General features: G+C 36.1%; 1 protein-coding gene and 1 pseudogene across 1 annotated transcript in view; one reads left to right on the top strand and one right to left on the bottom strand.

Moving 5' to 3' along the window:
• The window catches only part of CUNH8orf34 (chromosome unknown C8orf34 homolog), a 378,334-nt gene that overhangs the window by 50,620 nt on the left and 305,496 nt on the right, over positions 1 to 22,218 (top strand).
• Positions 17,914 to 18,069, bottom strand: LOC129505296 (60S ribosomal protein L39-like; annotated as a pseudogene).

Genomic DNA, 22,218 nt, shown 5'->3' with positions numbered 1-22,218 from the left:
GGGAAGGGCTAGTCAATGTCAAAATGTGTAAGAGCATTCTACTGTATTACATGAGAAGCTGACATGTTTTTAACTTGTCGCACAAATGTCACAAAACCACATGGCTTCCAAATAATACTTGTGGTCTGGATTTGGTGTTGAAGGAGAATATTTTTGGTCAGATAAAAGTATGTAAATGTACACAGCATATTTCATATGTAAAACAGTCTTGAAAACAGCTGTCAAGATTATTCATTGCCATAGCAGAAAATGGATTTTACTGAATGATTGTGAATCTTTCTAAATCACCTTGTGGTTTACCAGCTGCAGTAAGCTCAGTTGGACTCTGAATGTTTGTTGAAACTGATTGCTGTTTATTGTTCATTAAGGGATTTTAGTCTAAAGCACATGATGTCTGTTTTTATCAAAACATATATAACTCAACAAAATCTTATATAGAGCAATATAAACAGAGTTTAACACATACCTTATGAATGGGAATATTAGGTGCCTGCAAATTAGAAATGTGTTACCAGCAATTACTGATGACATGAATATGCTCTTTTACTTTTCATAAACCATAGGGAATATATGATTGTCAGCATGCTGTTAATTTATATAAGAATGTCTGTCTGTGCTTAATGCCATGACTTTTGCTTTAATGTAGATATAGTATTTAGCACTAAATGCCTTGTAAATTAACTTTTTCTACATTGTGACTTGGTGTTATGCATAATAGTATTATATTTCTTCTAAAATGAAGCATAAATTCAAATATGTTTTATAATTTTGGATTTTAATAGTAGTAGTATAGCTGAGAAAGTATTTTAATAAAAAAGAAAGATTACTACTTAGCCATTTTAGACTTGCTGGATTTAAGATAAATTTTATATATAGTCCTATCTTTCAACTCCATGTTATCAGATTATATTGCCCACCACCCTTCAATGTTACTTTTATCTATAGACTCTTGGGTAGTCACCCATATTCCTCAATAGTCTTAACTCCTAATCATTACCACTCTTTCTAATGCTACACATGTATTCATTCTTGACAATTTTCATACATGTGTAAATGATCTTTCCCTCATCCTAGTGTCTTTAGTCAACTTTTAACCAATGATTTTTACCTGATTTCCATCTTCTACCACGCTTATTGCTATTACCAGTAACTGCAGACTCTGTAGTCTCACTTTCAAGCATCCTTCTCTCTGACTGTCTCCTTCTGTCTTTCACTGCCTCTAGTATTCTGACCCCAATATTTCTTTGACCCTATCTGGACATCCAGTGCATAGATCTTACCATGTTTTCATTTTCCCTTACTTCCTTGATGTCCTGACTCTGTCTCCCACCCAGCTTAGATTCTGGGGTCCGTGGCTAGTCATAATTACTCCCTTGCATGTACCCTCAAGTGCTTTATCTCTCTCTCAGTCCATCCCATTCAATTGGCAAAACCATAACCCTGCCTAAATAGAAACATTTACTTCTTTCATGTCTATACCTGTGTAGCTGAACATGGCTGGGAGGGAAACATGCAGTGACGCTAACTTGTCTTGCTTTAAATTTGTGACCACAAACATCAAGTGGCAGTGATCACATTCATAGTCTAATTACTCTCATACACTCCTACTCACCATTTTAGATGTTTTCCTCTCCCCAAAACTTCCAGTCCTCGTTTCCCATGCTCTTTTTCTGCTTTAGACCTTGTTTCCTACTTTCCTGGGATAATTGAAGCACACTGATCTGAAGAGAAAATCGACAGATGAACACCACCAGCTATAGAGCAGGGGTATCCTTCTCTTTTGTTCACTGACAATCTGCAACACACAATGCTGGTTTACAGTAGGTGCTTATTAAATATCTGCTGAACAAATAAATAGCATCATTGATATTCTAAAGGAAGCATTAAAATATTTTTTAAGCATTAAAATATTAACTTAAAAATTACTATGAGCACTATCTATCTCATTTGTCTGGCTACTTCACAGCTCCTTTTATCAAATTGGAGCTCTTGGTTCTCTGCCCCTAAACCAGTCCTTGCTTACTATTCTGTATCATAATGAGTGGCACTGACCACAGCTCAGTCATTTAAGCTCAGCACCTAGAAGATTCATTCCTCAGGCTGCTTTGACCCTTCCTCCCCAGATCAGCTCTACATTTGAAATTTGTCTAAAATCAGGCCACTGCTTGGGACCCTCCCTGATGCTACCACAGCAAGTCGTCTAGTAGTCTCTGAACAGTTTTTCTGGATTCCCCTCTTGACCTAGTGGCCAGAGATCACCTTTTAGAAGGGTAAAGGTAAATCTGTCCTTCCTTAACAGCATTCATTGGCTTTCACTCCATTTAAAGTAGACTCTATGCTTTAGTGACAAGACTCTGCAAGGTCTGGCATCTGCAGAGGTAGTCTTCAAATCACTCACTCTTCAGTGTCTGTTGGCATTGTTTCAGCTCTTCAGATGTATCAAGCTCATCAATACCCAGGAGACTTTGCATTTACTTTCTCTTTGCCTGGAATGTCTGGTTCTAGTTTTACCCTCAGGTCTCAGATCATATATCACCTCCTTAGAGAAGTTTTCTTTACCACCCTCTGTAATATATCTCACTTCCATTTTTCTCTAATGTATTATTCTGCCTTTTGTTTCATAGAGCTTTCCAGAATTTATATTTATTTTATTTATTGATATGAGTGTTTATTATCTTACTCTTCCAAAGAATTTAAGCTCCCTAAGCCCTAGGACAAATTAGACTAATGTATTTGGAGACTAGAGATTACTATAAATATGTGATATGAAAGTGAAAGATGTATCGAGGGAACCTTTGCTATCTGTAGAGTCTAGAGCATATTATTATAAAAGATGAAACTGCAGGTTGGGAATAGTTTTTATATATTTAAGAACGCCATAATAGGAAGTATGTATGGGTTTTTTTTTTTTTTGTTTTTTTGCAGGTAATACGCGGCTACAGAAGATTTTTGATAAAGCTATTGACATAATTTATTCATTTACTCATTCTTTCTTATAGCAGATGTGCCAAAAACTACTCTTTGATCTTGGGAAACAAAGATGTCTAAGACATGTTTCTGAATTCTGCAGATAGCTGTACTGGTAGACATAGGATTTAATGTAGTGGGATGAGTGTTGTCTACAATTGTGTTCATAATGTTATTCAAATACTTCTTATGCCTAACCAACTGTGCTTGGGGCTGATCAGAGCTGTTTTTTTTTTTTTTAATTCCATGTGGTTCTTATTATGATAGTCACTTCTTTGAAGCTATATTTAGTAGGCATCTGTAATAACACTTTCCCACCATTTCCTCTTCTTCTAATGAACTGCTATTTCCACCATCCATATGGCTATTAGAAAGGCTGTGATGTTCTTCATGAAAACCTAATCAATATGTCCACTCCATCTCTTCTCTGGGAATTTTTATATTTGTAATCCAGAGAGTCAAAGTTCATTTATATCTGTTGACCTGAGATATAGGAGCTAAGTTAGGTTGGCTATGTATGGCCTAGAGGACAGTTGGTTCAGATGTTGCAAGAATTGATTTCCAACATGTGGAGAAAGCCAAATGCAAAGAAAGAGAAAGTAAATGGAGAGAGACATATGAGCTTCAAGAGCTTGCCTCCAGTTGTTCCTGAAAGCCAGCATCTATCATTCCACTTCCTGCGGATTGGTTATTCAATTCATCTGGAATTTGTAAGCCAATAAATCTGCATTTTTCCCCCAAGCTAGAGGTTTGACTGAGCCATGCATTTTAGGGGACAATATTTTTTTTTTTCAGCTTTATTGAGATGTAAATGACAAACAGCACTGTGTAAGTTTAAGGGATATAGTACAATGACCTGACTTATGTATATTGTGAAGTGATTAACACAATAAATTCTCTTAACATCCTTACCTCACATAATTACAGAAATTCCTTTTTCTTGGTAATGAGACTATTAGGATCTATTCTTTTAGTAAGTTTCAAATGTACTCTACAGGAATGTTAACTATAGTCATATGTTGTACATTATATCCCTAGGACTTAGTTGTCTTCTAACTGGAAATTTGTAACATTTGACCACTTTTACCCAATTCCTCCACCCCAGGCCTCTGGTAATCATGTTACATGAAATAAGTCAGATAGAAAAAGATAATACTTTCTATACTGTATGGTCAATACTTCCATAAATACTATATGAACTTACATGTGGAATTTAAAACAAAAACAAAAACCTCACAGACATATCAGATTTATGGCTACTAGAACCATACATTTAAAAATGTTAACCACAGAAAATTCTCCATCTATCTACTTTATACTTTACACAGAGGGATCTTCAAATATATGGCTTCATCTATCCTCTTAGCAGTAATATTAAGGAGAGTTGTTCCTTAGCATATGCTACAGCAAATGGTATCCACAGCTGCCAACTCTGCTCAAAATGGCTTCTCTATTTGTGCTGTTATATACATATGGAGTCTGGATTATGTTCAAAAGGCTTCCTTTAAAAAAAAAATTCTTATGGTGTGGACTTAGCAATTAATTGATAACCCTTGGGAAAGTCACTGAAAAATTCTGTCTCAATTTCCTAATTCTAACAGGAGCAAAAGAATACTTGCTTCATGGATTATTGTTGTGAGCATGAAAAGAAAGCATATCTTAAACTCCTGGACCGTGTGCCTTGCAGATGAATTGTTTTTTCATTCTTAACCAGGCTGTATGATTGGAGGGTGGTATTTTAAACTTTGGGTTTTTATTAGGAAGATGTTAAGATTGCAAATAATTTTTAAACAACTCCCCTGTCTAGTTAAAAATGAGTTAATTTATGATGTTTTCTGAGTATAATTGTTGAACCATTCTCATTTATGGCACATCTGACCCTTTTCTCTGCTTTATTTCTGACCACAGTAATCACCACCTATCAATATGTTATATAATTTGTATATTTATTTTATTCATTACTTCTTCCTTTCACTATAATGTAAACTCCCTGAAAACAGATATTTTTGTCTGTTTTGTTCACTTCTGTATTCCAAATATCTCAGAAAGAGACTGGCATATATCAAGTGATCAGTAAATATTTATTGAATAAATGAATGAGTGAATATTTTAGAATAATGTTATGACTGTTGCTTATTTGTTTGCTTATGCTGTTTATTTGTTAATATCAATTTAAAAAAAGTTATTTATAAACTTTCATCTTTTGTGGTCTTTAAGTATTATATTATTGCTTTCCCAGAGCTGACATCTTAAGACATGGGAGAAGGGAAGGATGGAGGAAAGATTTAGATACCATATGGGAGCAGTTCCACTCTTGATAAAAATGGCTCATAGTTTTTAGCAACTGCTATTAAAACTACTGTTCATATAAAAAGACTTAGTATACATGGTAATTTCTGAGATCCTTTTGGATATCCCAACTGCCATTCTTTTAATTAAAATAATTCTAATTAGAGTTTTAAAAATTAATAGACTATTATTATTTTTTAAAGATTTTATTTGGGGTGCCTGAGTGGCACAGTTGGTTAAGCATCTGCCTTGAGCTGAGGTCATGATCCCAGGGTTCTGGGATGGAATCCCACATTGGGCTCCTTGTTTCATGGGGAGCCTGCTTCTTCCTCTGCCTCTCACTCTCTTTCTCTCATAAATAAATAAATAAAATCTTTAAAGAAAAGATTTTATTTATTTATTTATGAGACAGCAGGAAGGCAGGAAGGGAGGGGCAAAGGGAGAAGCCAACTCCCTGCTGAGCAGGGACCCTGAAATCATGACCTGAGCCAATCAGGTATCCCAATAGATTATTATTTTTAAATAATTTCATTAATAGAGTAAAAAAGTACCTGATTTCTTAGAGCATTTATAGATTTTTAGAAAATTTTAATAGTACAGAGAGATCCCATATACTTTTTTTTCAAATTAAACTTTAAGCTTACTTTTGAGTCTCTTTGGAACCCTGTGTCTCTCAATAAGATACTGATTAAATAAACTTTACACATCCTGTGGAATATTACACAGATGACTTTTTTCCATGTGATGATATGAAAAATATCTAAAAGATATGCAATTAAATGAAAGAGTGAGATATGTAAAATATGTTACTTTTATGTGAGAGGAAGGAATAAGAACATATGTTGTTCTTGTATATATTTTTATAAATAATACTGAAAGAGCTTAGTAATGATGTACTAGATACTTTGGACCAAGCATTCAACTAAGGAAACCTGGAATAATTGGTCAAAATATAGAAAACATCTTTATGAGAGCCTCAAAAAAGCTAACAAATTAATGAAAGATGACTGGGCCATGATCAAGGAGAATGAAAATTCAGGGTGGTAAGCCATGTGTTTGGGGCTACTTTTGCCCTGAGAGAATCGGTCCTTTCTAAGAGGCCACTAAAAGATTGACCACGAAACCCCAACGGAATCCATTATACAACTGAGGCACCTGTGTGCAGCTTGATCTGCCAGCAGTGGCATCACCAAAGCACTAGGCCATTCTAGTCCCTTGGGCACAATTAGAAAACTAGTGGATCGTCTGATGTTCCCACAGTGGCAGTGGCAAAGCTGACCCAGGCCTGGCTCTACAAGTTGTCACATCAGCAGGCAGTTCAATTTACCTGCGGTCCTATTCACCTGCTTTCTACCTAATGGCATAAGAAGAACAAGGGCAAGAGACTTCTTGCCTACCCCTGACCATGATCACCCATTGATAACAGTCAGGTTAGGAAAGAATTTTAGTTTCTATTGATTGCAACACCAGGGATTGAGCAGGAGTTCCACAGCCCTAGAAGAACAAAGCAGACTAAAATAAACATTGCAAGGGCTCTAAACACTAAGCTATCTTTTAAACAAAAGTTCACAAAAGTAGGGCAGAACTCACGTGCTTAACCTAAACAGTGTGACTGCATGTTAAATGATAAGATATCAGTAAATAGGATCAAAAGAGTTTCCTAACATATTAAACAGAATGTCCTGGAGATATATATAATTATATATAAAATCACTTCCAAACCTAGTACCAAGAAAACCACAATTTGAATGAGGAAAGACTAGTCAACTGAAGCTAATATCAAAAAGAACTGGGTGTTGGAACTACCAGACAAGGATTTTTTTTTTGAGAGATTTATTGAGAAATAATCGACATACACCACTGTATAATTTAAGGCATACAGCTTGATGGTTTGATTTATAGATGTTGTGAAATGGTTACCACAAGAGTATGAGCTAACATCCATTTTCTCATATAGATATAAAAAAGAAGGAAAAAAAAAAACATTCTCCTTGTGATGAGAACTCATAGGATTTATTCTCCTAACAACTTTTGTATATATCATAACGCAGTATTAGATGATTACATCATCATGTTATACATTACATTCATAGTACTTATTTATCTTATAACTGGAAGTTTGTACCTTTGGACAGCCTTTTTAATAATTTCCCTTTCCCCCACCCTCTACCTCTAATAATCACAATCTGATCTCCTTTTCTGTAAGTTCCTTTTTCTTTTGTAAGATTCCACATATAAGTGAGATAATGCAGTATTTGTCTTTCTGACTTATTTCACTCAGTATAGTGTCTTCAAGTCCCATTTATGTTGTTGCAGATGGTAGGATTTCTATGTTCTCATGACTGAATGTTACTCTATTCTATATATATATACATACCACAACTTGTTTATCCATTCATCCATTGATGGACACTTAGGTTGTTTCCATTGTCTTAGCTATTATAAATAATAGTCCTATGAACATGGGGTTGCAGATATCTTTTCAAGCTAATGTTTTCATATCCTTTGGATATTTATGCAAAAGTGGAATTGTTGGATCAAATGGTAATTCCATTTTTAATTTTTTGAGATCCTCCAGACTGTTTCCCATAGCAGCTGTACCAATTTATATCCCACCAACTGTGCACAAGGGTTTGCTTTTCTCCACATCTGTACCAGCAGTTGTTATCTCTTGTCTTTTTGTTGATGGCCATTCTAACAGACATGTGATGATATCTCACTGTGGTTTTAATTTGCGTTTCCCTAATGGCTGGCGTTGTTGAGCATCTCTTGATGTACTTATTGCCTTTTGTGTATCTTCTTTAGAGAAATGTTGACTCAAGTCCTTTGCCCATTTTTCAACTGATTGGTTGATTTTCTTTCTATTGAGTTGTATGAGCTCTTTATGTATTTTGAATGTTAACCCCTTATCAGGTATACAGTTTGCAAATATTTTTTCCCATTCTTTATGTTTTCATTTTACTTTGTTAATGGTTTTCTTTGCTGTATGTTAATGGTTTTCTTTGCTGTATGAAAGCCTTTTGTTTGATGTATTCCCATTTGTTTATTTTTGATTTTGTTACTTGTGTGGTTTAGGTGTCACATCCAAACTATTGTTTCCAAGACCTATGTCAAGGAGTTTTACTCCTGTGTTTTCATTTAGGAGTTTTATCATCTCAGATCTCATATATAAGTCTTTAATCCATTTTGAGTTAATTTTTGGGAATGGTATAAGTTATGGGCTCAGTTTTATGCTTTCATATGAATGTCAAATTATCCCAGCACCATTTATTGAAAAGAGTTGTTATTTTTTTCCATTGACTATTTTTAGCTCCCTTGTCAAGAGAAAAGGATTTTAAAGCAGTTGTCATAAAAATGATCTAAGAACTACAGGAGTGGTGTTAGCAAAATAGATAAATAAGATATCCTCCACTCAGATCCCCTTCTCAACAGCAATAGTTTGATATTCATCCACAGACAAAAGTGTCTTTTAAGGAGATTTGCGATTCTGGTAGCAGATTGTGAAATTTTGATGTGGTCCAAAACCAAGGAGAACCATTTTGTGAAGCACGCTCAATTCCAGGCAGCTGACTCACCAATCCTGATCCCAGTTACAGACCTACAAATAGCTAGGTAGCCTCCAAGTATTCACAACAACCCCATTTGGCCTTAACCCTGTCATCAGTGCCATACACCAAGGAACCTAGGAAGAGTGATGCCTACCTGTGCATTGGGTAATAGGCATACAGACTTCAGTCTTGGCTATAGATGATGAAGTGGCCTGTAAGCCAGCTGCAGCTTCTCTCTGCAATGGTCTCTGCTCTTGGAAATAAGCCTATTAAACTGAGTCAGACTGTAGATTTTAGAAGAGCTCTGTAACTGGGCTCCAGTCCATTTCACCTGCACACTGTGAATAATCCTCTGGCACAGGGACCCAGCAGGAGCTACTTTTGTCTTGCCCTCCAAGATCCTGAAAGGGCCCTATATTTGGCTCCACTCCCTTCCTAGCCATAATTTGCCAGATGTCCAGTTGGCACAGGGATCAGGCAGGAGTCACTAATGTCTGTGGCTCAGAAGATCCTGAAATGGGCCTGTTATCAACTCTAGTCCCTCCAACTGTGGTCAGGGAGCAATTAACCATGTCATGGAACCTAGCAGGAGACATATCTATCTGTGCCTTCAGAATTGGATATGAAGACCTTAGTCTTAGCTGTGGGACGTGAAGCAGTCCTGGAGCTTGGTTCTAGTCTCTCACAGTCATGATCTAGGGTCATCCCTCTACATACGGACCCTTTCAGTGACCCAGAGTACTGCTATGGGTCTGGTAGGACACAGCTATCCATGCATCTGGTAATAGGTCCACTATCTGAAGATTCAACAGAATAACCTGATCCAGACCTTTTCCACAGCACCATCCTACTGAGAGAGATACAGGAGGCAGTCTCATTCACCCAGGGACCAGACAAGATCCATGTCTATCTCAGCTCCTGATAATAAGTCCACTGACATGGACCACACTACAGCCCCAGAGACAGCTTTAAACCAGCTGTAACCCTGAAATTCTGGAAGTAAACTTATCAGTCCGGGGAACTGATAGAAGAAGGTTTTTACCTGCCAAAACCAGTCTTTACAGACTGGAAGAGGTGTTTGCTCCTTCAGATACACAGATACCAATGCAAGGCCACATGGATTGTGAAGAATTGGGTAGATAGGACACAACCAAAGAAAACCAATAAAGCTCCAATAACGTACCCCAGTGAAATGGAGATCTATGATTTGCCTAAAAATTCAAAATAATTATCTTAAAGAAACTCAATGAAAATGTAAAAGAACACACATAAACAACTAAAAAAAGTCAGGAAAATAATGCATGAACAATATGAGAAGTTGAATAAAAAGGAGCCATAAAAAAGAACCAGACAGACATCCTGAAGATGAAAAATACAGTGACAGAATTGAAAACAAAAAGAAGAAAGAATGAAAAGGAGTTAAGAAAGCCTACGTGAATTATAGGACACCAAAAAGTGAATAAATATTCACACGGAGAAAAGGGAAGAAAGCTTATTATAAGAAATAATAGCTGAAAACTTTCCAAATCATGGGAAAGATCAGGCCACTCAGGTACAGGAATCTCAAAGGACCCTAAGCAAAATCATTCCAAAGCAGATTACTTTGAGACACATTATAATCAAAATGTTAAAAATCAAACACAAGAGAACTTTGAAAGCTCAAGAGATAAATGGCTCATCACATACAAGTGAACACCCGTAAGGCTATAAGCAAATGTCTCTATAGAAATTTTGCAAGCCAAGAGAGAAGGGATCGATGTATCTGTAGTGCTGAAGGGAAAAAAAAAAAACAAAAAAACCCCAAAAAAACAGGCTGCCAAGATAGAGTACTATGCCTGATAAAGCTATCCTTCAGAAATGGAGAGATACAGACATATCTAGACCAAAGCTAAGGGAGTTCATTACCATTAGACCAGTGTTACAAGAAATGCTAAAGGGAGCTCCTCAAGCTGAAGTAAAAAGATGCTAAGTAACAACATGAAAACAAATAAAAATATAAAACCCATTGGTAAAAGTAAATATGTAGTCAAATCCAGAATGCCCTAAAATAATAATGGTAGTGTGAAAATCAATTTTAACTCAAGCATAATTGTTAAAAACAATATTAAAAATAACTATAGCTATAATAATTTGTAAATGGATGCACAGTATAAAAAGGTGTAAAGTGTGACATCAATAACATAAAATGTGGGGGAACATTTCTACTTCAGTAGAAATGTGGACTTTTTCCCTGAATTGTAGGGTGGTTTTTTTTTTTAACACAATTGAAGGTTGCTTGTTATATCTTAAAGTAGACTGTTATGTCTATAAGATATTTATCTATAGAGAAAGGAGTTAAAGTATATTGCTACATAAAATAAATTACAAAGGAAAACAAGAGAAGAAAAAAGGACTAAAGGAACAACAAAAAGAAAATGATAACAAAATGGTAATAATGAATCCTAACCTCTACCTATAATTACTTCAAATTTAAATGGAATAAATATTCCAATTAAAAGACTGAATGGATTAAAAACAAGATCCAACAATATGCTGCCTATCAAAGAATCACTTTAGGGCAGCCCCGGTGGCGCAGCGGTTTAGTGCTGCCTGCAGCCTAGGGTGTGATCCTGGAGACCCTGGATCGAGTCCCACGTCAGGCTCTCTGTGTGGTGCCTGCTTCTCCCTCTGCCTGTGTCTCTGCCTCTCTCTCTCTCTCTCTCTCTGTCTCTATGAATTGAAAAAAAAAAGAATCACTTTAGTTTTAAGAACACATATAGGCTGAAAGTGAAGGGATGATAAATGGCTACATTAAGAAAACAGAAAAATCTTAAAACAACCTAAGTTTACACTACAAGAATTAGGGGGAAAAACAAACTAAACCCCAAGTTAGCAGAGAAAATAAAAAAGATTAGAGCAGAGATAAATTAGAGACTAGAAAGACAATAGAAAAAAAATCAATGAGTCAAGAGCTGGGTTTTTGAAAAGATAGACACAGATGAGAAACCTTTAGCTCGACTATCCAAGGGGAGGGCAGCCCTGGTGGCTCAGCAGTTTAGCGCCGCCTTCAGTCCAGGGCGTGATCCTGGGATCCCAGGATTGAGTCCCACGTTGGGCTCCCTGCATGGAGCCTGCTTCTCCCTCTGCCCCTCTCTCACTCTCACTCTCTCTCTCTCTCTCTCACTCTCACTCTCACTCTCACTCTCACTCTCACTCTCACTCTCCCCCCCACTTTCTCTCATGAATAAATAAATAAATAAAATCTTAAAAAAAAAAAAAAGACTATCCAAGGGGAAAAAAGAGAGAGGACTCAAAAGAATTATAAATGAAAGAGATGCTGGTGATTTTTAGCGAACATTTAAAGAATTAATGCAATTCTTCTCAAACTCTTCCAAAAAACTGAAGAGGAGAGAACATTCCCAAACTCATTTTACAAGACCAGCATTACCCTTTTACCAATCCAGATAAGAACACTTTTTATGGACACTTGGGTGGCTCACTGGTTAAGCCTTTGGCTCAGGTTGTGATCCCAGGGTTCTGGGATTGAGTTCTGCTTTGGGCTCCCCACTGGAGGCCTGCTTTTTCCCTCTGCCTACATCTCTGGCTCTCTGTGTCTCTCATAGAGGATGAATGGACTCTTAAAAAGAAAAAAAAAAGAGCGAGAGAGAGAACACTTTTTATAAGCAAAGAAAACCACAGGCCAATATCCTTGATCAGTATAGATGCAAAAATTATCAACAAGTTCCTAGCAAACAGAATTGAACAGCACATTGAAAAGATTATGAACCATGATCAAGTTGGATTTATCTCTGAGTTGTGAGGATTGTTTAACATATGCAGATCAATAAACATGATATGCAGTATTAACAGAATGAAGGAAAAAATCGCTTGAGCCTCCCAATAGAGACAGGGAAAGTTGACAAAATTCAACCCTCTTTCATGATAAAAACTTTCAACACATTAGGTATAGAAGGAACATACAATAAAATAAAGTCCATATATGACAAGTCCAAAGCTAACATTATACTTAATAGTGAAAAGCTAAATGCTTTTCCTCTAAAATCACAACAAACAAGACAAGGGTGGATGCTCTTATCACTCCTATTCAACACAGTACTGAAAGTCCTAGCTAGGACAGTTAGTCAAGAAAAAGAAATAAAAGGCACCCAAATAAGAAAGAAAGAAGTAAAATTGTCTCTATTTGAAGATGACATGATGTTATATATCCTAAAGACTCCACCAAAAAACTGTTGGAATCAATAAACTAATTCACTAAAGTTCTGGGATACAAATCAGTTTATACAAAAATCAGTTGCATTCCTTAAAAAATATTTTATTGATTTATTCATAAGAGACACACAGAGAGAGGCAAAGACATAGGCAGAGGGAGAAGCAGGCTCCCTGTGGGGAGCCCAATGTGAGACTCGATCCCAGGATCCCAGGATCATACCCCGAGCCAAAGGCAGGCGCTCAACCAGTGAGCCACCCAGGTGCCCCTCAGTTGCATTCCTAAACACTAACAATGAACTATCTGAAAAAGAAATAAAGGAAAGAATCTTCTTTATAATGCATCAAAAGTAAAATATATTAGGAATAACTTAACCAAGCAGGTGAAAGATCTCTACACTGAAAACTATAAGATTTTGATGAAAGAAATTTAAGAACACAGAAATAATGGAAATATGTCCTATGTTCATGGATTAGAAGAATTAATATTGTTAAAATGTCTACACTGCTCAAAGCCTCAATAGATTTGATGCAGTCAATTCCTATCAAAATTCCAGGGATCCCTGGGTCGCTCAGCAGTTCAGCGCCTGCCTTTGGCTCAGGGTGTGATCCTGGGGTCCCGGGATCGAGTCCTGCATCGGGCTCCCGGCATGGAGCCTGCTTCTCCCTCTGCCTGTGTCTCTGCCTCTCTCTCTCTCTCTATCATGAATAAATACATTAAAAATATTTTTAAAAAAATTCCAATGTCAGTTTTCACAGAAGTAGAAAAAAAACCCAATTTGTATAAAACCATAACAAATCCCAAATAGATAAAGCAATCTTGACTAAGAAGAATGAAGCTGTAGGTATCACAATTCCTGATTTCATATTATACTATAAAGCTATAGAAATCAAAACAGGTACTGGCATGAAAGCAGACTTGTAAATCAATGGAATAGAATAGAGTGCATAAAAATAAACCCATGCGTATATGGTTAAGTAATATTTGATAAGGAGTCAAGAACACTCAGTGGGGAAATGATAGTCTTTTCAATGAAGTATAGGAAAAACTGGTTATTCCCACAGAGAAGAATAAAATTGGATCCTTGTCGCCACCACTTATAAAATTTAACTTGAAATGGATTGAAGATTTAATTTTAAGGTTTGAAGTACAATCCTTCAAGAAAACATAAGGGAAAAGCTCCTTAACATCAGTCTTGGCAACAATTTTTGTGTATAAAATCAAAGCATAAGCAATAGAAGCAAAAATAAAAAAAAGTTGGGTATACTTTAAAAAAGCTCTGCATGGCAAAAGAAATAACAAAATGAAAAGGCAGCTTATAGACTGGGAAAAAAATGTTTGCAAACCATTTAACTGATAGTTAATATCCAAAATATAAGGAACTGATTCGACTCAATGGCAAAAACAAGTATCATGGTTAAAAATGGAGAGGTAACCTGAACAGACATTTTTACAAAAAAAAAACAACAGATGTACAGATGGACAAAGGGTACATGAAAAGATGTTCAGTGTTACTAATAATCAGGGAAATGCAAATGAAAACCAAAATAAGGTATTACCTCACACCTGCTAGAATGGCTATTGTCAAAACATAAGAGAGATAATAAGTATTGGTAAGAATGTGAAGAAAAGGGAGCCCCTTTACACTGCTGGTGGGAAGTAAACTGGCACAGCCACTATGCAATTAAAACAACAATGGGATATCACTATAAACTATAAGAATAATTAAAATTACTTATTTAATGCTGGTGTAAAGGTAAAATTGAATACTCTAAAAATGGCTTAGCAGTTCCTTTTAAAACTATAGTGGTCTTAAAAAAAAAAACAACCTATAGTGGTCTTAGTATTACAACCCAGCAGTAGCAAACTTAGGAATTTATCCCGGAGAGATGAAAACATATGTTCATACAAAAGGCTGTGCATACATGTTCGTAGTAACATTCATAATACTAAAAACCTGAAACTAACCAAATGTCCTTCACTGATTATTGATAGTTATTAATGAATGGTTAAATACATCATAGTACATCCCCATCATGGAATAACACCAGCAATAAAAAAGAATAAGCTATTGTGTATTGTTGTGCATATAAACATAACTTGAATGATTCTCAAGGAAATTATGCTGAGTGTAAAAGTTAATTTCAAAAGGATATATATTTGGGCAGCCCGGATGGCTCAGCGGTTTAGCACCGCCTTCAGCCCGGGGTGTGATCTTGGAGACCCGAGATCGAGTCCCGTGTCGGGCTCCCTGCATGGAGCCTGCTTCTCCCTCTGCCTGTGTCTCTGCCTCTCTCTTTCTCTTTCTCTCTCTGTCTCTCATGAATAAATAAATAAATCTTTTTTAAAAAAAGAACAAAAGGATATATATATTATGATCCTTGATATATAATAACCTTGTTAAATACCATGATAATAGAAATGGAGAATAGAATAGTGGTTGCCAGGGCTTAGGCATGGAGCAGGGGAGTAGGTGGGCATCACTAGAAAGTGATAGCAGGAGGGAGCCTTGTGATAATGGTGCAGTTAAGTATCTACACACATGGTAAGATTGCAGAGTTGCGTGTGTGTGCACATGCACATTGCATGTAAACTGGTGAATGTAAATAAGTTCTACAGATTGTACCAATGTCAATTTCCTAGTTTTGATATTGTAGTATATGAAGCAAGCTGGGTGAAGTGTCCATGAGACTTTTTGTACATATCTTTGCAACTTCCTGTGAATTTATAGTTATTTCTTTTATTTATTTATTTTTCATTGGAGTTCAATTTGCCCACATATAGCATAACACCCAGTGCTCATCCCATCAAGTGCCCCCCCTCAGTGCCCATCACCCAGTCACCCCAACCCCCGCCCACCTCCCTTTCTACCACCCCTTGTTTGTTTCCCAGAGTTAGGAGTCTCTCATATTCTGTCTTCCTTTCTGATATTTCTCACTCATTTTCTCTCCTCTCCCCTTTATTTATTCCCTTTCACTATTTTTTATATTCCCCAAATGAATGAGACCATATAATGTTTGTCCTTCTTCAATTGACTTATTTCACTCAGCATAATACCCTCCAGATCCACCCATGTCGAAGCAAATGGTGGGTATTTGTCATTTCTAATGGCTGAGGAATATTCCATTGTATACATAGACCACAGCTTCTTTATCCATTCATCTTTCGATGGACACCGAGGCTCCTTCCACAATTTGGCTATTGTGGACATGGCTGCTATAAACATTGGGGTGCGGGTGTCCTGGTGTTTCACTGCATCTGTATCTTTGGGGTAAATCCCCAGCAGTGCAATTGCTGGGTCGTAGGGCAGGTCTATTTTTAACTCTGAGGAACCTCCACACAGTTTTCCAGAGTGGCTGCACCAGTTCACATTCCCACCAACAGTGCAAGAGGTTCCCTTTTCTCCACATCCTCTCCAACATTTGTGGTTTCCTGCCTTGTTAATTTTCCCCATTCTCACTGGTGTGAGGTGATATCTCATTGTGGTTTTGATTTGTATTTCCCTGATGGCCAGTGATGTGGAGCATTTTCTCATGTGCTTGTTGGCCACGTCTATGTCTTCCTCTGTGAGATTTCTCTTCATGTCTTTTGCCCATTTCATGATTGGATTGTTTGCTTCTTGCTGTTGAGTTTAATAAGTTCTTTATAGATCTTGGATACTAGTCCTTTATCTGATACGTCATTTGCAAATATCTTCTCCCATTCTGTAGGTTGTCTTTTAGTTTTGTTGACTGTTTCTTTTGCTGTGCAAAAGCTTCTTATCTTGATGAAGTCCCAATAGTTCATTTTTGCTTTTGTTTCTCTTGCCTTCACGGATGTATCTTGCAAGAAGTTACTCGCATAAAAAGTGGCAAAAAAAAAAAAGGGGGTGTTGCCTGTGTTCTCCTCTAGGATTTTGATGGAATCTTGTCTCACATTTAGATCTTTCATCCATTTTGAGTTTATCTTTGTGTATGGTGTAAGAGAATGGTCTCGTTTCATTCTTCTGCATGTCCAATTTTTCCAACACCATTTATTGAAGAGACTGTCTTTCTTCCAGTGGATCGTCTTTCCTCCTTTATCGAATATTAGTTGACCATAAAGTTGAGGGTCCACTTCTGGATTCTCTATTCTGTTCCATTGATCTATGTGTCTGTTTTTGTGCCAGTACCACACTGTCTTGATGACCACAGCTTTGTAGTACAACCTGAAATCTGGCATTGTGTTGCCCCTAGGTATGGTTTTCTTCTTTCTTTCTTTTTCTTTCTTTCTTTCTTTCTTTCTTTCTTTCTTTCTTTCTTTCTTTCTTTCTTTCTTTCTTTCTTCTTTCTTTCTTTCTTCTTTCTTTCTTCTTCTTTCTTTCTTTCCTTTCTTCTTTCTTTCTTTCTTTCTTTCTTTCTTTCTTTCTTTCTTTCTTTCTTTCTTTCTTTCTTTCTTTCTTTCTTTCTTTCTTCTTTCTTTCTTAATTTTATTTGAGAGACAGCAAATGAGCAGGGGGAGGAGCAGAGAGCGGGAGACGTGCTGACTCCCCATCAAGACCGGAGCCAAAGGCAGACGCTTAGCAGACAGAAGCACACAGGCGTCCCCTAGCCACACTTTAAATACTGCATTCTCAAGGGCCATTTCTATCACTGCAGAAAGTTCTGTCAGACAGTGCTATGTGAAATCTGTCAGGAGGGGTAATTCAGTACTTCACAAATCAGGACACAACAGCAGCTCAACTGAAAGGTCTCACATTTATTACTGAACCAACCTACTGGTATAGAGGCATAGTAACAGAGAAAATCATTCCCTTGATAAGACATGTCTATTGGCCAGGTAGGAAGGATGTTTCTATATTGATAGGATAGGAACATGTGATCTCCATGCAGCTTAAATATGTGTGCCAATTATGTTTGCTATTTCATGATGTGCGATGCTTCCTCATAGACCCAGCTTGGTTCTTCTCCAGTGCCTCCTCTTGGAGTTGTACCTGATTTTATTACCAGTTTTCATCCGAATCCACTGGGGAATAGGACGATTCTGCTTTTATTTCTTGGCCAGGAATTGCTTGATCCTGAAAGTCTTGTGAGAAGACATGGCGATCACAGTCAACCACACGCAACCAGGATGGCAGCGGAAAGGAGAACTATGGTTTTCTTTTTTAATATTCCCCTGGCTATTCGGGGTCTTTTCTGATTCCACACAAATCTTAAGATAATTTGTTCCAACTCTGTGAAGAAAGTCCATGGTATTTTGATAGGGATTGCATTATATGTGTAAATTGCCCTGGGTAGCATTGACATTTTCACAATTTTAATTCTTCAAATCCATGAGCATGGAATATTTTTCCATCTCTTTGTAGAACAGATCAACAAAACCAGGAGTTGGTTCTTTGAAAGAAATAGTAAGATAGATAAACCATTAGCCAACCTTATTGAAAAGAAGAGAGAAAAGACTCAAATTAATAAAATCATGAATTAGAAAGGAGAGATCACCACCAACACCAAGGAAATACAAACGATTTTAAAAACATATTCTGAGAAGCTATACGCCAATAAATTAGGCAATCTAGAAGAAATGGATGCATATCTGGAAAACCACAAACTACCAAAACTGGAACAGGAAGAAATAGAAAACCTAAACAGGCCAATAACCAGGGAGGAAATGGAAGCAGTCATCAAAATCCACCCAAGACACAAAAGTCCAGGGCCAGATGGCTTACCTGGGGAATTCTATCACACGTTTAAAGAAGAAACCATACCTATTCTACTAAAGCTGTTTGGAAAAATAGTTATTTCAAAATAAACTTTCTTAGAAAACTGTGCATAAATAAAAACATAGAAAATATTAAAAACATCGTTAGGAAAATTCTGATTTTTCTTTAAAGAAATGTGGCTGAATTCTCAAAAATAATAATGGAATGGAAAGAAAATAATCCCAGTACATAGTGAGATAGAGTGAAAATATCTTCAGGTCTATAAAAAAGGTTGATATACAAAATGAAACACAGAATTTGTTGCTACTAAAATAAAAGGTATTCCTTATACTGCTGAGAATGATCCCAGATGGATGGTTGGAGATGAAAGAAGAAATAGAACAATAAGAATAGTAAATATATAGATATGTATAAATGTATACTAACCAGGGGTGATTAGTGCAATCAAAGTATTCTAAGTTCCTTATAAAGTCTGAGATGAAGGAAAAGGACCAATTAATATTTAATGTTACATAAGTCAGTATTAATATATAATCTCTGGATAACCACAAAAAGAATATTAAAGGTATGTGTGACTTTCAGACTAACAGAGGAAAAAGTAGACTAAATTTGAGCTGATGCAAAGAAGAAGAAAAATGAACAGTTTTGACTAAGTAAATAGAAAAGTGATTGATACAAGATAGGAAGAATTTTTCCTAAAGCTATCAGAATTTATTGTATGGCTATAATCCTTAAGATATTATAACAATGGCATAAGATTGGCAAATAGATTAATGAAAGAGAATATAGGTTCTAGAAATAGGATCATGTATGTGGTTACTTGATTTTATGACTTTTCAGGGTATGTGCAGTCAGAATAAGTACTTATTATGTAGCAGTGTTCACCTATGATAATCCCGTATATCCATCACCAATTTGAAGCTATACTTGCCATAGGGAAGAAATGTGTACATCCTTTCCTTAAGTCACTAGTTCTAACAGGAAGGGTTGGGCATGCATTATGAAATTTCCTCATTAGTCTGTCATGTTGAGCACCTTATTTTAGTTATATATTCTTTATAAATGATAAAAGTCTAAAATAAATTAATTCGTACTTGACTGAGAGGCATTCTTCTTCTTAGGGTGATTTCTACATACACCTGCTACTTCTATCATGGGTTGATTTAATTAATTTCTTTGAGTTTTGAGATGCTTTACTATTTCTTCTAAGTATCACCTATATTTCACTCCTACAGTGGTATTTTCAAGGAAGAACCTGGAAATTCCTAACACCAGATAAATTGTTTTGATAGACTTTTATGTTGAACAATATAATTCCCTAACTGAAAGTGTTTTCATAGGGCATGTTAATATTTTTCAATGGGGACCTTGATATTTGCCTGGAAATTTAATTACATGAATATTTTCTCAGAGTGGATACTAAATACTCAATAATTTAAACAGAAAAGACATTTCTTTATTAGAGGAAAGATTAGTAAGCATTAGGTAAATATTATACCACTTGTCATCATTCGATAGTTCTACTGGCTAGATTTACTTATTATTTGCTTATATTATTAAAAGTAGAGAGGATTCAGTGTCTATGACTTAGCTTTAGATTTGGAATGGCTAATTTTAATTGTGGTAATTTCATTATTCTTAATTTTCATTATAAAATAATTTAATTTTTACTTTCCCAGATTATCTAGATTAAATTCTATAATATACAACAGGGCTAATTAGATGCCTTTTCTCATTGTAAATGAGTATTGTAAACTTAATTTTATATTAAATTATATTTGAAAAGGGCCATGAGCCTTTCAGGATAGGAGTGCAAATTTTCTAGGCCTATTTTGTTGTGGGTGGGTGTGTGACTATGATGGTTTGCATTGATGGGTTGTTGGTGAGAGGCAGGTAACCAGAAATAAGCAAGGATTTAACAAGCACATACTAGTTTGGTTGTGCATCTTGTATGCAAGCCTTTAATTTACAGAGAATGATTAAATCTATATAAAATACTTGATACTTGTGCATATTGGATTCAATAAATAACCGATACTTTAATTATTGCTATTCACATTTCTTCCTTTTCTTCTGAGATCAGTGTTCCAGTGAAATCTCAGTTTTGGGAATGATGGGAGTGAGTTTAGTTAGGGCAGGCATGGGCATGGTTCTAGGGTGGAGGAAGGTTGAGCTACCAGCAGATAATTTGAGTTCTTTGAATAGAGGATTTGACAGAAGAACATCAAACAATTCTCCCTTTCTCATTTGTGTATAGAAATCTAGCTGCTGCATTGGAACCCATTTCTGGACAAAGCCAAAACTCAGAACAGAGCTTAAAGGCAGGGAAAAAAAAATCCTAGGTCTACTTCCATTCAGAAAAATGAAAGGAGAGAAAGGAAAGCATGGGTTCTGTTGTGGGTAGACATCAAGTAGAATTTGACCAACTGGGAATGGTGACACCAATTTAAAATAATGTGGTTTCAGGGTACCCGAGTGGCTCAGTCATTTAAGCATTTGGCTTTTGGTTTTGGTTCAGGTCATGATCTCAGGGTCATGAGACCAAGCCCAATGTAAAGCTCTGTGCTCAGCACGGAGTCTGCTTGAGATTCTCTCTCTCACGTTCCCCCAATCCTCCTGTCTGCTCCTCTCTCATAATAAAATAAAAATAAATAAATAAATAAATAAATAAATAAATAAATAAATAAATAAAATAAATAAAATATAGATAAAATAAAAAAAAATAAAATAAAAGTTGTTTCAGAAAAAAGTGTTTCCAGGAACAACTGATTTTAAGTGGACATTCTCTCATATATTTGTTGATAACCCAACATCCATTACCTGCCCATTTATAACATATTAGTTGGGTGGTAGGGGTGGGGTGGGCACTCAGAAGGTTGAGATTTCAAATGCAAATTTTTAAGAGACGTAATTAAAAACAGAAAGTTGAAACATGCAGATTTAGAATTCAGTGATCAGGTCTTTATACAGTTTTGAACTAAAATAACATTCTGCAGATGATAATGTGCCATATGCAGTTAATATTTAAGTTAATTATAGATATTGAGTAAAAAGAATCTGATTGACACCACCTCCATTATTGAATGTAATACGTCTTGCATGTTTATTGATTTAACAAAAAGACTACATAATGATAGAGTCCTAAGATTTTAGAAATGGCTTTTTGTTTCTTGATAACTTTCTCTTGAGGTTAAGAGTAACAAAAGTAATAAGTACTCTTAGGGTAATGAAATACAAAGTAACTTACTCGCAAAGAAGTAAGTAATTTTGGGGCAGAATGTCATGCTGTTTGTATGCTATGGGACCCAGAACGAGAGTCCTTTACCTAGAGACTGTGAAACCTTAGAGGATCAGTCTGTGGATGGATAAACACTGAGGAATGCTATGTAAAATTTGGTGTTTGTGTGTACACATGTGCTTTTCTATGTTTTTTTAACTAAGGAGTCCCATAGCTTTCATTAAATGAAATGGTCTTTTATTAAAATGATTTTTACTGTTGACTGGTTACCTTTTCCAGTTTTAATAATGAC

The sequence above is a fragment of the Nyctereutes procyonoides genome, unplaced genomic scaffold, assembly GCF_905146905.1.
Source record: "Nyctereutes procyonoides isolate TBG_1078 unplaced genomic scaffold, NYPRO_anot_genome, whole genome shotgun sequence".
Classification (NCBI taxonomy): Eukaryota; Metazoa; Chordata; class Mammalia; order Carnivora; family Canidae; genus Nyctereutes; species Nyctereutes procyonoides.
This window is presented reverse-complemented; position numbering and strand designations above follow the sequence as displayed.